The sequence below is a fragment of the Cnephaeus nilssonii genome (assembly GCF_951640355.1).
Source record: "Cnephaeus nilssonii genome assembly, chromosome: 1".
Taxonomy (NCBI): domain Eukaryota; kingdom Metazoa; phylum Chordata; class Mammalia; order Chiroptera; family Vespertilionidae; genus Cnephaeus; species Cnephaeus nilssonii.
In genome coordinates, this window is record NC_137072.1 from 52,500,312 (window position 1) to 52,514,243 (window position 13,932).

General features: G+C 38.0%; 1 pseudogene across 1 annotated transcript; it reads left to right on the plus strand.

Moving 5' to 3' along the window:
* Positions 1-10,275: 10,275 nt before the first annotated feature.
* LOC307115929 (sodium/hydrogen exchanger 9B1-like) lies at positions 10,276-13,519 on the plus strand (annotated as a pseudogene). The gene is made up of 2 exons: positions 10,276-10,281; positions 12,391-13,519. The product of its transcript is annotated as a sodium/hydrogen exchanger 9B1-like (transcript).
* Positions 13,520-13,932: the final 413 nt, after the last annotated feature.

The following is a 13,932-nucleotide window of genomic DNA, read 5'->3' on the forward strand; positions in this document are numbered from 1 at the left end:
GTTGTGAAATGGTCATTTATGTGTGGGAGACTACATAGACCAGACAGAAATAGTATGATTGAATGGAAGCATTGAGAGTCCATAGATATGGGAATTAGATATCTGAGTCTGGGAACTGGAAGAGAAGTCTGAGCTGTATATATAAATTTAGGAATTAAGAACCCATCTGATGAGTGAAATCAGGGAAGATAATGAAGTGAATGCCAGGGGAAAGCTTGGCTGGTGAATTGATGTTAGTATCATCCATTCCATCCTTCATTGTGGTAGTTACTACCCCCCACCCACTCCATCCCATGGCAGGCAGCTGTGGAAATGGCAACCCATGTTTCTTTCTTGGGTTGCTGGAACCAGGTGGGCAACAGGACCATGTTTTCAAATACTGGGGCTGTGTGTTGTGATTGCATGTTGTTGTTTCTGATAATTTGGTTCACAAAGAAAGGCAAGTCACCATTGTTTTGATCCCCACTGACTAAAGCAGCTTCTAGGAAATGTGTAAGAACAGTACCTGGTTATTTATTTATTTATTTTTGACATTCAAAAACAGCTACACATAGAGGGCATTTAGAAGGCCAATTGGCTTTCCCAGGGAAAGATTCAGGCTCAGAAATGACCAGAGGAGTCCTTAAGCTTTCTCCTGTGTTCAGGAACAAAAAGGCTTAACAATATCTCTCAAAGTGATCTACAGACTCAATGTAATCTGTATCAAAATTCTAACAGTCTTTATCACAGAATTGCAAAAGCCAATACTCAGATTCATAAGGAATTGCAAGAGATCCAGACTAGCCAAAAGAAACTTGAAGAAGAATAAAGTTCGAGGACTCACATTTCTTGACTTTCAAACTTATAACAAAGCTACAGTAATTAAAATAGTACATTAGTGGCAATGGAGAAACTTTTAGTTCTGTGAAATAGGGATTTCAGAATGAAACCCTCACATATACGACCATTCAATAGGTAAAAGATAGTCTTTTCCAACAAATAGTGCTGGGAAAACTAGATATCCACATGAAAAATAATGAAGTTAGACCTTTACCTTGCAATGTAGGCAAAAATTCATTCACAGTAGGTTAAAGAAGAGCAAAATCTAGGCCTAGATGGTTTGGCTCAGTGGATAGAGCATCAGCTTGCAGACTGAAGGGTCCCAGATTCATTTCCGGCCAAGGGCACATGCCTGGGTTATGGGCTTGATCCCCAGTAGGGGATGTGCAGGAGGCAGCCAGTCAATAATTCTCTCTCACCATTGATGTTTCTATCTCTTTCCCTCTCCCTTCCTCTCTGAAATCAATAAAGATAATATTTTAAAAAAGAAAGAAAATGACTTTTTTTTTAAAAAAAGCTAAATCTATAAATCTCTTATAAGAAAATATTGAAGAAAATCTTCATGGTATTAGAATTGGTAATAATTTCATTGCTATAAATAAAAAACATAGTAACAAAAGAAAAGAACAGATAAATGGACTTCATTAAATTTGAAAAATTTATAAATCTCTTATGAGATAGTATATAATTTGAAAATATTTTTTAATTTGTCTTTTTTATGCTTTCTTTTGTTGTTGTTACCATTTTTTAAAGAATATTTTTATTGTTGCTGGTATTTCAGGTATCTGCCATTTTCCCCCATTTTGTCCCCTCCTCCCAGCTCCTACCCCCCACCCCCAGGTCTTTACCATCCTATTGCCCATTTCCATCGGCTATGCATGTAAGTATATGCCGCAAACTTTTACAGCTAGGGTTCAGGAACTGAAGAAGGGGCCACGCACAAATGAAAACACTTTTGACAAGAAATATGAATTTAGAATGCATGGGCTTCTCTTAGTGGAGAAGCTCACTGAAACTGGGTCCTGTTTACTTTTATTCACTTGAATACACATTTGCCCTTTAAGAATGCATACAGAAATATCAAAGGTAAAGTTTGATAAACAGTAAAAGAATTATCAGGTTAAGGAATTGCCTTCAGTCATTAAGCCCACAGCAGGGCAATATTATGCTGATTTTCAGCCCTGCTGAATATCAAAGTCCATTGGCCTTCCAATGGGCCTTTTTGCATTAATGCTAACTACTGTTGGTTTTAGCCTCCGGCAGTATATAAGTTCTTTGGTTTACCTCTTCTTGTCCCCCTAACCCTACATCGAGGTATATTCTTCTGTTCCATGCCTCCCTGTTTCAGGTCTTATTTTGTTGGTCAATTCATTTTGTTCATTAAATTCTACAAATAAGTAAGATCATGTGGTATTTGTTTTTCTCAGATTGGTTTATTTCAGTTAGCATAATATTTTCCAGGTCCATCCATGCTGTCCCAAAGGGTAAGAGATCCCTCTTTTATTTTATAGCTGCATAGCACTCTATAGTGTAAATGTCCCATAGCTTTTTTACCCATTCATCTACTGATGGGCACTTGGGCTGTTTCCAAATCTTAGCTATTATAAACAATGCTTCTATGAACATAGGGGTGCATATATTCTTTCTGATTGGTATTTTGGGTTTTTTAGGATATATTCCAAGAAAAGGAATCACTGGGTTAAATGGAAGTTCCATTTTTAATCTTTTGAGGAAACTCCATACTGTTTTCCATGGTGGCTGCACCAATGTGCATTCCCACCAACAGTGAACTAATGTTCCCTTTTCTCCACATCCTCACCAGCACTTGTTGTTTGTTGATTTTTTTTTTTATTGCCATTCTGACAGATGTGAGGTGATTTCTCATTGTGGTTTTAATTTGAATTTCTCTGATGATTAGTGACTTTGAGCATTTTGTTTTTATGATAGTATTCTTCAATAGAAATTTTTTTATTTTAATGAATTCCATTTATCTATTTTATCTCTTAAAAATTAAAAAACAAAAACAAATAATTTTTTTAAAAAATGGGCAAAGTTCTTAAATAGAAATTTCTTCTGGGTAGAACTACAGGCGGCCAATAAGCACATGAAAAGATGCTCAACATCATCAGTCATTAGGGTAATGAAAATAAAAACATAATGAAATACCTTTTCATACCTACTAAAATGGCTATCATTTAAAAAAAGTGTTGGTAAGGTTGGGAGAAACTGGATCCTTGTGTTTTGATGGTGGGAATATAAAATGGTGCAGCTGCTGTGGAAAACAGTTTTGCGGTTTCTTAGATGGTTATGTTGCAGAAGACCAAGAAGACCAAGGACGCTTCTGAGGAAGTTGGAGGGACACTGTTTAATAACGCCAGCGGACTCAGGGAACAGCCTTCCAAATCTGAGTGCCGGAACACGCATGGGGCCCTCCCTTATATCTCCCTCCCTGTGCTCTTTGTCCCACAAGCATGGGTCATGCTTCCGGTCCTTTTCTCGGGCCTTGCAAGAAGGCCCCCAGGTGTTGGGGGTCTCCAGGCCATATCTGGTGGTCTGGCCTGGCATCAGAGTTAGGAGCCTTCCCTCTGGCCAGTGCACTGTCCACATTCCAATGGCCTTTGTAACCGGTTCTGCAAGACCAGTGTCTGGGAAAGAGGCAGTGACTTAATTATAGGCTATCAGGAATGTCTTACTAGCCTGGATTCAGATCACTAGCCCCAAATATCAGGGCTACATTGGAATTAGCCCTTTTTGCCTCCTCAGTTAAACATAGGACTAACATGACCCAGCAATTTCCCTTTTAGGTATATATCCAAAGAAATTGAATGCAGAGACTCAAACAGATATGTGCACACCAATGTTCATGGCCAAAAAGGTGGCGACAACCCAAGTGTCTACCAACAGATGAGTAGTAAACAAAATGTGTTATATACACTGAATGGGTTATTACTCAGCCATAAAAGGGAATGCAATTTTGATATATGCTACAATATGAATGGACCTTCAAAATATATTTTTGTGTATGTGTGAAAAAAAGCCAGAAACAGAGGACAAATATTGTATAATTCCACTTTATGGAAGGTACCTAAAATGGGCAAATTCATAGCCAGAAATTAGAATAGAGAATAATAGCAAGGATTGGGGAAATGGTCCAAGGGGGAATTATTATTATTATTATTATTATTATTATTATTATTATTATTACTTTATTGTTTAAAGTATTATAAATAGTAGTACATATGTCTCATTTTTTTCCAATTTACTTTCCCCAGCCTCCCCTATCCCCCAGCCTCCTCTACCGCCCGGCACTTGCCCTCACCCCCCCTCCTAGTGTCTTGCATCCATTGGTTATGTGGTATATGCATGCATACAAGTCCTTTGGTTAATCTCTTACTCCCCTCCCCCAAACCCACCCCAGCCAGATTATTTTTTAATGGATACAGAGTTTTGTTGGGGATGTAGAAAGTTTTGGCCATAGTTAATAGTGATGGTTATACAACATTGTGAATTTATTTAATAACTAGAGACCTGATGCATGATTAAGTGCATGGGTGGGGTCTCTCCTCTCTGGGTCCAGGGTGCGGGTGAACCGGATTCAGGTCTGTTAGGGCCCCAGCAGTAAGGTCTGCATCAGTGAGAGTCATAGCTCCTGGCTGGTCATCTGGTTGTTCCGGTCGTTCCATTTGTTTGGTCATAATTGTTGCTTAGGCTTATATATATAGAGATACCAAATTATGTTCTTTAAAATAGTAAAAATTATCATTATGATATGTATATTCTACTGCACTGATTTTTTTAAAGGGACCCATCTGAAGTTAGCATTTGTGATTTTAGAGTGACCCCAGTAAGTACAGTTAAATATTTTTTCTTCAGCATTGCAGGAGATGATTGACATGCTAATGCATAATCGAGATAATTTCCAGAGGAAGGGTAATTTGTAATAGAAATACACTCTATTATTCACATGAAAACAAGCTTTAGGAATTAAAAAAAATTAGAGTGAGTTACCATTTTAAAAAAAAGCTTTTTTGAAAGATACCTTTCAAAAGAATTTACTATTTGGATACATAAAAGAAGAGAAAATCAAATCTTAATCAATAAAGTGACATAAGTCTTGGATTTTGTAATTAGCATATTCCATTTCCTTATACTCTGCTGGAAAACAAGATCAACAGTAGTTAATATAAATTCTAGAAGTCCTGCAGAAGGCTGACCTGGGTTCCTTTGATATTCACAGGGCGAATATTTGCATTTTATTACCTACTGCTGACTCAATGGCCTAAAGCACACTCCCCCAAACCTGATATTACTGTTTACTAAACATTACCATTGATATGTCTGTTTGCATTCCTAAAGGCAATTGTGTATTCTAGTAAATAAAAGCAGCTAGGAACGGAGACTCAGTGGAACTTGACTACTACAGTTAAGCTTTCCCTAGCTTCCCCCCATAATTCCAAATCAATATTTCTTGTCTTGTGTTTTAATTTGCGTGTCAGCTCTTTCTCCAAGCCTTTGAACCTGAAAGCCACGCTGGCCGTGGCTTTGAACAATAGTCCAGGGTAATAACGTAGGCTAAATTTGAGAAAATGTGTAGTGGTATGGGATTAGGACATGCAAAGTGGTGTAAAGCTAGATTTTAAATGGTCTTGAATATTAAGGTGAAGAGCTGGAGTATTTTCCTCCATCGAGTTGAGAGCCAGTACTATAAAACAGAGAGGTGATATGATATAATCACTATTTTAGGAAGGCAAATGAGCAGTAATATGTTGGGCTGATTAAAGTGAAGTCAGAAAATATTAAGCAAGAAATTTGAAGAAATAATTTTTCTCATCCTAAATCTTATGTGACTATCTCTGTGACTTTGGGGAAGTCACTTAACCTCTTTAAGCTTCAGACTTCTCATCTGTAAAACAAAGAGATTGACTATTTCATTATGATGGAATAACAAAGCCATTTAGAGGACTTGGTTCTAAAGCACACTTAGGATCTGCTGGTACCTTTAGTAAAATATTAATGGAAGAAACACACCCTGATATAGAAACATGTCAAATAAAGAAGTCAGTCTGACTGAAATAAGTGAGGGGAAGAGAGGTGAGAGATGAAATTAGACACAATACCTGAGAACTAGGCTGTGAGTTATCTTGCCCATGTGAGAAAACAGCTGATAGAATCACACACATGCCTACATTGTCAGGCAGTTGAACCCTCACTAGGAGCCATCTAACTCAGGATTTCTTGTCATGTGAGAGAAATAATTACCCATTTGTGTAAGCCACTAGGTGACAAAATCATTCGTGACAACAGTGTTTAGTTTAATGGCTGTCACAGGCAAGTGCCCAAAGCATGTGGGCAAATATGGTTATGTGTGGGTCTCAAGACTAAGCGATCCCATTTAGTTAGAGGATAACAGAACTTTAAAAGTAACAAGAGCAAAAGTTCCAATGGACATAGTAATGAGAAGATGAAATGGGATATTTTAGGAACTTATGAGTTAGTTGGCCATTACTGTGAAAATGTGTGAACTATCTTAGAAATGCCCAGAATTGAGGCTGCTGTGCCCTTTGCCATACGAGGTAAATAAAAGTTTAGAAAGGTTGCAACAATCCCGTTAGTATAATTTGTTTAAGTCCTTTAGAGCCTTTCTTTTTATCCTGCTAATTGTCATGGGTAGCTTTATGATTTAGATGACTAGATTTTGAACTTCAGAGCTCAAACCTCAAGTGAGGTACCTGAGGTTCTCCTCTTCTCCTTATTGTTTTCCTATCCCCTTTGGACTTTCCTCTTTCCTCTCTGAATGAGGGGCTTCCTTCCCTGTATTCTGTAAATGTATACCTTCTGCAGCTTCCATCTCCCTTATTCTATGGAAATGTACCTTCTGCAGCTCCCAGCTCCCTTATTCTATGGCAATGTACCTTCTGCTATTCCCAGCTCGTTTATTCAATGAAATGTACCTTCTGCAGCTCGCAGCTCCCTTATTCTATAGAAATGTACCATCAGCAGCTCTGTAGCCCTGTGCTTTTCCATGGTCCCCTTAATTCCTAAAATTTCCTAAACCTACCTATTTTGAAGCATCCATCTTATATGAAAACTGCTGTTTGAAATTTTAACCCTGCTAATTGGCTTCTGTAAATTCTTGCTTGCTAAGACTACTCCCACTTCAGCTAGGCCATTAAAACTTCCCCAGACAAGGTCATCAGTGCTGTCGCCAGGCCAGGCCTCTGGTTGAGGTCTCAAGGCCAGCACATACGGGCTCTTTAAGAACTTGCAAAAGGGGCCGGAAACACCCCATATTTGGGAGACAAAGAAGGTGGAATCATATATATAGGGAGAATTCCTGCTGTTGGGGCCCAGAATTTGAGAGACATTTTCCTCTGGACCCGCGCGTAATAAATGTAACTCCATCTCTCTGGTATTGCTTTGTTCTTCTACAGTTTTCTGTAACAATTTCACCCCTAAAAACTCCTTTCAATTTCTGCCAAGTTGTTATATATAGCTTTGTTTTAAAACATTTTTATGGTGTCCTTTAATTTAATTTGATAAAGATACAAGTTGATACTATTTTATGTGTGACAACATAAAAAAATATATTGAAGGCTTAATGGTAAAGCAATGGTATGTGTATAATTCTCATGACTATGCTCATTTCATAACATTTTATTCAGCCACACTTCATCTATCATTATCAATTGACCATCTGTATAAAGAAAACTAAATCTGTTTGTAAAGATTATAATGTTATATAGAAATGGGCAATTGGAATATTTGAGAACTTTTAGAGAAAAAGATGAGGTTCTTAAGCCCAAAGGATAAATTGGGTCAAATGACTGTCACAGTCTCATACTACATCTTATTTAGAAGGTTAGAAATCCAGATTTTAAGATTAACTATATTTTCAAACAAGTATTGAATTTAATGTTTTTTAGAGAATGCTCATTTTGTTAGTCTTAACAGATGTTTGACTCAGAGAAACATTTTGTAAAGATAAAATCTGCACATATGATATAACCTTTCCAAGTTTTCTTAACTGATTTTAATCCAGGTTAATTGAAGAATATAATCTCAATTATTGAATAATATGGATCTTTTATTTGTCCAAGATTTTGTAAATTCTAGTAGAACACATTGTATTTTGCTATAGATATTAAGGTAACAGCTTTTCTGACATTTCTTGTGACAGCACAAATTTTACTAAAGATCTTTCATAAAAATGTTTAATAAGATCTATCAAGCTATGATATTTTATAATTATAGCTTAGTTAAACAGACTTTTGAAAACATCAGAATAGTTCATGAAATCAATAGAGTAAGAGGAAAATGAAGAGAAAAAAACCCTTTAGTTTTATGAAATATCTTTTGTGTAGACATTAACATATAATTTCATAGATTTATTTTAAATGGAATAAATAAGTTTGCTGTAAATCCTTTTCATGGATATGTATTTGATTTATTGGACTAATTAAGGACATTTTTATTTGTACAATTGTATTTTTATTTTGCGCAGTCAACTCTGAATACGAAGGTAAGGGTGACTTAAATTGGACTGAAAGCAGTTCTGGTTTAGGCCCTATTTTTGAAGAGTCAATACAAGTTCATAAATTATATCACGAGCATTTTCTGAAATCTCTTCTTAAAACACTGGTAGCTTGTTTTTAGATGAATGAATAGGCAGTTTTATAAAGGACTATTTCTGGAAATATAAACTCAGCATAACTAAGACTAAAAATCTCATTGCCACATTTAAAAGCACTGAATTTCTCTTTCACGTGAAGAACAGATGGCAAAGAAGGAGGAATTCACTGTAGTCTTCCATTTGAACCTATAATTAGTTTTAATCTGAATGCACTAATAATCAGCTCAAACAACCAAAACTATTAAATTATTAAAATAAAAATGAACTATTCTATAAATTTTTAATAAAATCAAAATAATATTTGTGGACATTTAATATACACGAATAAAAGGATACTATTATTCCTCTTCTTTAATCTATCCCCCAACAATTAAAGAACCATTTCCTTTCAAGATAAAACCACATAATAATTATCTATGGGCTTATCTTTGTTACAGCTTATCCTACACTCCCAAGTGTAGTACATATTACATAGTCTGAGTATATAGATAAATTGTCAAGTTTACAGGAAATAATGTTACATAAAAATTTAAAGAATACCATCATTACAGAAGCTATTTTTTTTTTTTTTGGTGAACAGTTAGCTCTAATTATAATCTAGAAACTCACCTTGATCTTTAGTGAGTATGAATTATTAACATTAATTATGAATGACAACAAACAAACACTGTGAACCGGAAGAATTTTCCAAATAAATGAAAATGTAGGTAATCCCAAATGACCAAGGTTGAGATGTAGAGGTGAGGTAGCTGAGGTCTGGCAGTTGCCATCACATTATATCAATCCAAAAAGGTCTTCTCCAAGGCCCATTATAGGAGGAGCACAAACACACCAGCTGGCCTCTCCCAGCTTACTGTACCTGACTCATTGGGCTGTACTGCCAGCAGTGTCTGGTTATAGGAGACAGTGCTGGGATTCCACCAGCTCAAAACCCATGGCCCATCACAGTGGTCGTGCCCTGAGACTAAGGTGACCTGGTCACTGATGGGACTCCCACCTTCTCAGGGAATACAGGGCATTTTCAAGTGCTCCACAGAGATCAGAGAAACCATAGCAGTGCAAAAGAAATTAAAAAACTTAAGGTTGAGTGCCACCTGCCGAAAAACAAGAGAAAGACTTCCTATCAATTGTACCAAATAGAGAAGTGGCAGGGTAGCCAGGTGTCCGCGGCAGCCCCCCTCAGCGGCCGTTGAGAGGCGCAGGGGGTGGGAGTCCCGCCCCCTGAGCCTCTCAACAGCAGGGTAGCCCCCCTCAGCGGCTGCGGACCATCAAAAGCGTGGGAGCTGGGTGCCTGTCTGCTCCAGCACCAGGCCTTTCAGAAGCCTCCACCGAGCCGGAGGCTTCTGAAAGGCCTGGTGCACCAGCGGACAGGCACCCAGCTCCACCGCGAAAAGCGAAAGCGTATAGGGGACCCTACACGTGCATGATTCAATCATGCACTGGGCCTCTAGTGATAACATAAAAAATAAAACAAAAATTATTAGATTACCAGCGGATTTGTCAGTAGAAACCCTACAAGTTATGAGAAATTGGAATCAAATATACAAATTACTGAAAGAGAAATATTACCAGCCAAGAATATTATGTACAGTGGTGTTATTCTTTAGATATGAAGGAGAAGTAAAGACTTTTTCAGACATACATATCCCACCTTAAGGCCTCCATTACAGGAAATACAAATACTGAAGGGACTTATTCTACATGAAACAAGAAAACAAAAGGATACAAAACTGTGAGTAAGGTGACTTACAGAGAAAAGCAGGAAATTGTAACTCTTAAAAAAAAACATAAAAGGGGAGGAATAAGGTCTGAAAATGCAAAGGGGAATGGAGGTAAGATGTATTCAGAAGAAAAAGGACTGTGTACATGAATGACAAAGAACACAATATATCAAAATGACGTAACACTCATCAATGTATATGTACCCAATCAGGGAGGACTAAAATATATAGAGCAACTAGTAACAGAATAAAAGAGAGAAACTCACAAAAACACAATTATAGTAGGAGACCTAAATACCCTAATGACAGCTATGGCGAGATCTTCCTAACAAAAAAATCAATCCTATCTAATAATAGAGTAACATGTAAATTACCATCACTCCGCTACGCCCACGATTGGGCGGCGGAAGGCTGGGGGGCGGGACTCGGGGTGGCCTATCCGGCCATTGAGAGGCACGGATCTGCTGCCACTGAGTGGGGCTACCCTGCTGTTGAGAGGCCCAGGGGGCGGGACTCCTGCCCCCTGTGCCTCTCAATGGCCAGATCCGCGGCCGCTGAGGGGGCCTTGCACTGACACCCAGCTGTGCCTCTCAACGGCAGGGTAGCCAGGTGTCCGCGGCAGCCCCCCTCAGGGGCCGTTGAGAGGCGCAAGGGGCGGGTGGGAGTCCCACCCCCTGCGCCTCTCAACAGCAGGGTAGCCCCCCTCAGCGGCCGGGGACCATCAAAAGTGGGGGAGCTGGGTGCCTGTCTGCTCCGGCACCAGGCCTTTCAGAAGCCTCCGCCGAGCCGGAGGCTTCTGAAAGGCCTGGTGCACCAGCGGACAGGCACCCAGCTCCACCGCGAAAAGCGAAAGCGTGTAGGGGACCCTACACGTGCATGATTCAATCATGCACTGGGCCTCTAGTTAGTAAATATTGACCTTTAATGACTCATTAGACTAAATGGACATAATTGACATTTACAGAACCTTTCATCACAAAACATCAGATTATACATTATTCTCTAATGCACATGGAACGTTTTAAAGGATAGACCGTATGTTGGGACACAAGACTAGCCTCAACAAATTTAAGAAGATTGAAATTATACCAAGGATAATGTGTTGAAATTGGAAATCAACTGCAAAAAGAAAATAGGGAAAACAAAAAATATGTGGAGATTAAATAACGTGCTACTAAGGAACAACTAGCTCAAAGAAGAAATAAAAGGAGAGATCAAAAGATACATCAAGACTAAAGAGAATGGCAATACAACATATCAAACCTTTTGGGGTGCAGCAAACACAGTACTAAGAGGGAAGTTTATATCATTACAGGCCTATATCAAGAAACAAGAAAAATACCAAATAAACAACCTAACATTACATCTTAAAGAACTAGAAAAACAAGAACAAATGCAGTTTTAACTAAGTAGAAGGGAGAAAATAATAAAAATTAGAGCAGAATTAAATGAAATAGAAAACAAAAAGACAATACAAAAATTATGCAGCAAAGAGTTGGTTCTTTGAAAAGATTAGTAACATTGATAAAACTGTCTAGACTCACTAAGGAAAGTAGGGAAAACACTCAAATAAAAAAATCAGAAATGAAAGAGATGTTACAACAGATACCACAATATACAAAAGATCAAACAAGAATACTGTGAAAGATTATATGCCACCAGATTCAATAACCCTGAAGAAATGGACATGTTCTTAAAATATATATAACCTTCCTAGACTGAATCACTTAGAAATGGAAAATCTAAACAAACTGATTAATAGTGAGAATTTGAAACAATCATCAAAACCTCCCTAAAAGTATGTCTAGGACCAGATGGCTTCACTAGTGCATTCTATCATACTAGAGGCCTGGTGCACAAAATTCGTGCCCTTAGGGATTGGGGGTCCCTCAGCCTGGCCTGCACCCTCTCACAGTCTGGGAGCCCTGGGGGGATGTCCAACTGACGGCTTAGGCCCACTTTTTCATCATATTTTTTCTATACCTTTACTTTTAGTCAGTGTATGTTTTTTAATCTGAAGTGAGTCTTTTGTAAACAGCATATATGTAAAAATCGTGTTTTCTTATAAATTCATTTATCATATGTAATTGGATAGGAGTATTTAATCCATTTAAAGTTACTTTTCAGCGAGCGTTTTACCCTCTGGCCTTGCACAGAGTGTGCAGCAATTGCCAGGTGCCAGGGCGGCTCCCGGCGGCGGGTATGCTAAAGGAATTGTAGATCCTCAAAGATGATAATAGTGGAGAAGATGAAGAAACTAAGGAAATTGTCTTCTCAGAAACAGAGGAAACAAAACCACAGGTGACAAAAAGCACTTGTCCTCCACAAGGAAGATTGAATAACTATTACAAATGGAGTTTTACTTTTTATCCTATGGTTTGCAATCTGGTCAATCTCAAGCCCTGATGAAAATTTATTTGGACTGTTCATTGTCTTTTTTTGTTCCCTAATTGGGGGGAACTTTTGGAAGTCATTAGAATACCTTCAGTGCCTCCACTTCCACCTCTTCTTGGGATGTTATTGGCTGGTTTTACCGTTAGGAGTGCACCATATACTAGTGATCGCGTCCATATTAGTAATGAGTGGTCTTCAACTTTAAGAAATACTGCCCTTACCCTTATCCTAATAAAAGCTGGACTTGGACTCAATCCACAGGCTTTGAAGCATTTGAAGAGAGTTTGTGTAAGATTGTCTATGGGTCCATGCCTCACGGAGGCATGTTCAACTGCAGTTATTTCCCACTTCCTTATGAATTTCCCCTGGGAATGGAGTTTTCTTTTAGGTTTTATGGTAGGTTCTGTCTCTCCTGCTGTTGTTGTCCCTTCCATGCTACATTTGCAAGAAGAAGGATATGGTATTAAGAAAGGCATTCTAACCTTACTAATAGCTGCTAGCAGTTTGGATGACATTGTGGCTATCACTGGATTCAGTACATTCATGAGCGTAGTCTTCTCCACAGGTGGCATACTTCATAATCTCCTAACCTCTTTTCAGAACATAATTATTGGTGTGCTACTAGGAACATTTTGGGGAATTTTTTCTTTGATATCTTCCAAGTGAAGATCAGACAAATCTTCCAATGAAGAGAGCATACCTTATTTTGTGTTTGTATGTGTCTGCCGTCTTTGTCAGCAATAGCATCAGTATACATGGAGCTGGAGGATTATGCACACTAATGTTGACTTTCATTGGAGAAATGAATTGGACCACAGATAAGATTGCATTTGCATGGGATATTTTTCAATCCCTTCTTTTTGGTTTGTTTGGATTAGAAGTATCTATTGCAGCTCTTAAATCAGATGCTATTGGTATTTCTATTGCTAGTATGAGTTTGGCATTATTGGTTTAAATTTCTTTTATATTTTTTCTTGATGTCTTTTGCTGGTTTTAATTTTAAGGAGACAATATTTATTGCTCTCTCAAGGATACCCAAAACCACAGTCCAGGCAGTGTTAGGTCCTCTGGCTCTAGAAACTCGAAGAATCAGCTCACCCCACTTGGAACCATATTCGAAGGGTGTGATGACAATAGCATTTTTAGCCATCTTGATCACAGCTTCAAATGGAGCTCTGCTTATTAACATACTGGGGCCCAGATTACTTGCACGCCATGATCCAAACAAACAACAATAATAATAAAATCCGGAATTGTCATAAAAAATAAATAATTTTTGATAGATATGTATTTATTTCCATTTTATTATTCATATTTTTTACTTTCTTCTTAAAGAAGACCATTTAACATTTATTGTAACACTAGTTT